This window comes from Arachis hypogaea, chromosome 11 (genome assembly GCF_003086295.3).
Source record: "Arachis hypogaea cultivar Tifrunner chromosome 11, arahy.Tifrunner.gnm2.J5K5, whole genome shotgun sequence".
Taxonomy (NCBI): domain Eukaryota; kingdom Viridiplantae; phylum Streptophyta; class Magnoliopsida; order Fabales; family Fabaceae; genus Arachis; species Arachis hypogaea.
The window spans coordinates 89598614-89601303 of record NC_092046.1 but is presented as its reverse complement, the minus strand read 5'-3'; the positions used below and the strand labels follow the sequence as shown (position 1 = coordinate 89601303).

Below are 2690 nucleotides of genomic sequence, written 5' to 3'. Positions count from 1 at the left end.
GAGAGCAAAAGTTTGTGCCAACGTTTGCCTCAAACTTTTTGGCAAACGTTGGCACATGAACAACACACCCTGGAGAGCAAAAGTTTGTGCCAACGTTTGCCTCTAACTTTTTGGCAAACGTTGGCGCCATGAGTGTGCAAGGGGAGGCCAACGTTTGAGCAAAAGTTTGACCCCAAACTTTTGCCCAAACGTTGGTATCAGCAAAATGGGGTGGCTGATGTGAAAAGTTGGAGTAAAAGTTTGCCTCAAACTTTTACTCAAACTTTTACTCAAGCTTACATGATTCCAAACCCGGTTCACTTCGGTTCTTCTCCAAACTCCAAGAGCAATCAACCAAGGCCTCTATCAACCCAATTCCATCAAGAGCAAAACCCCAATTGAAGGCTTGAAGACCATTTGAAGAAAGTGTATAAATAGCATAGGATTTAAGTTTTTAGGGGAGCTTTCCTTTTAGTTTTCATAGAGAGTTTTCGGGGAGCTTTTGGTGTGGAGTGAATTTTAATTTCTAAGTCTCGGGGAAGGAGAATTGAATTCCCTTTCTCTTAGTTTTCTTGCTTTCAATTTCAATTACAATTATCTTGGATCTTGGGTTGGAGAATTGAAGGAATTCTGTTTCAATCTCATCCTAAGATCTCTCTGTTTGATTTTACTGCACAATTGAATTTCCATTTCTATTAATTGCTTCTGTTTCTACTCTTTCTGCACTTTACATTTCTTTAATTTCTTTGCAATTGCTCTTGTTGGATCTAGGAAGGCATTGAGATCTAGACTTGGTTATCTAGTCTCTTGGGTCCTGAGATCTGAATTATCATTTTACATTCTCTGTTTACTGCTTTCAAGCTCATTTACATTTCTGTTTCAAGATCCGGTTCAGTCCAATTCATCGTCCACTCTTATGTTTGTTGAATTTTACTTTTCCTTGTTTAATTTCTGCAAATCCAATTCCCAATTCCCTTTACAATTCAAGCCATTTACATTTCTTGCACTTTAAGATTCTGCAATTTACATTTCTTGCGTTCTAAGTTTCTGCCATTTAATTTCTTGTTCTTTAAGATTCAGCACTTTAAATTTCAGTTCTCTTTAATTTCATGAAATTTACCCATTCCCTTTACTTTCTATGCAATTTAAATTCTGCAAATCACAAATCTCTCAACCAAATCTTGATTCGCTTGACTAAATCAACCACTAAACTAAAATTGCTCAATCCTTCAATCCCTATGGGATCGACCTCACTCCCGTGAGTTATTATTACTTGATGCGACCCGGTGCATTTGCCGGTTAGATTTGTGTGTTTGGAATTCGTTTTCCAAAAATACACCATCACTTCCCATCTTACTTTCTTTGTTTCACCTCTCGGATTCTTCTCTATGTCGCTTGGGAATCCATCTGTGGGTTTGAGAATTTGCTCAGAGAGATACCCTACTTGAGATTCGAACCTCTTGATTGTGTCTCCCTAGTTCTTGAAACTGGCTCGCACTTCCTCCTTGAACACCTTGTTGTCTTGAATCTCCTTGCTTATGCCTTCAAGTAGATTCTCAATCCTTGAGATTCTTTCATCAAGTGATGATAAGTTAGGCTGAGGAGGGTTATTCTGGCCTTGATATGAATGTGGAGAGGTGTTGTTATGGGGGGGTTGATATGGTCTAGATGTGAAGTGTTGAGTGGCTGCATTATTTGGATTTGGGCGTCTTTGATCAAGGCTTTGGTCTTGTTGATTCCCCCACCCAAAATTTGTATGATTCCTCCATCTAGGGTTGTAGGTCTTGGAGTATGGATCATGGTTTTGCCTTGGTGAATTCCCAATATAGTTGGCTTGCTCCTGGCTACCCTCTGCTTCTTCATTCCCTCCTTCTTGGGTTGTTGATGAAGTGGAGATTGCTGCTACTTGGTTCCTCTCCATCTTCTTGGTGAGGTCAGCCAGCTGCTGGGTGATGAGCTTGTTTTGGGCCAACAGAGCATCTACATTGTTTAGCTCCATTACTCCTCTTGTGTTCCCTCTTTCGGAAGCATAGAAGTAGTCGTTCTCTACTACTGTTTCAATGACATCGATGGCTTCCTCAATAGTCTTCTTCTTGATCAAAGATCCTCCAGATGAATGGTCTACGGCCTTCTTTGACTCATAAGAGAGCCCCTCATAGAAACTGTGCAGCTGCACCCATTCATTGAACATATCTGGTGGGCACCTCCTTGTTAAGTCTTTAAACTTCTCCCATGCTTCATATAGAGTCTCACCATCTTGTTGCCTGAAAGTTTGGACCTCAGCTCTCAGCCTATTGATTCGTTGAGGAGGGTAAAATCTTGCTAAGAATTTGTTCACCACGTCTTCCCAAGTTGTCAAGCTTTCCCTTGGGAAAGACTCCAGCCACTTGGCTGCCTTATCCCTGAGTGAGAATGGAAATAAAAGCAGTCTATAGGCGTCAGGATGAACACCATTAGACTTCACTGTGTCACATATTCTCAGGAAGGTGGTTAAATGTTGATTTGGGCCCTCTTGGACACTTCCTCCGAACGAACAGTTGTTCTGCACAAGGGTGATGAGCTGTGGCTTCAGTTCAAAATTGTTGGCAAGGATGGTCGGCTTTTGAATGCTACTTCCATAATTTCTTGGGTTTGGATTGATGTAAGAGCCTAAAACTCTTCTATCCTCCCCAGCATGATTTGCTCGACCTCCTCTGCCATGGTTGTGAGCC

General features: G+C 41.3%; 1 non-coding gene across 1 annotated transcript; it reads left to right on the top strand.

The window, feature by feature from the left end:
- Positions 1-2165: 2165 nt before the first annotated feature.
- On the top strand, positions 2166-2272 carry LOC112725382 (small nucleolar RNA R71). Its single transcript, XR_003164493.1, has one exon. It is a non-coding gene; the product is annotated as a small nucleolar RNA R71 (small nucleolar RNA).
- Positions 2273-2690: the final 418 nt, after the last annotated feature.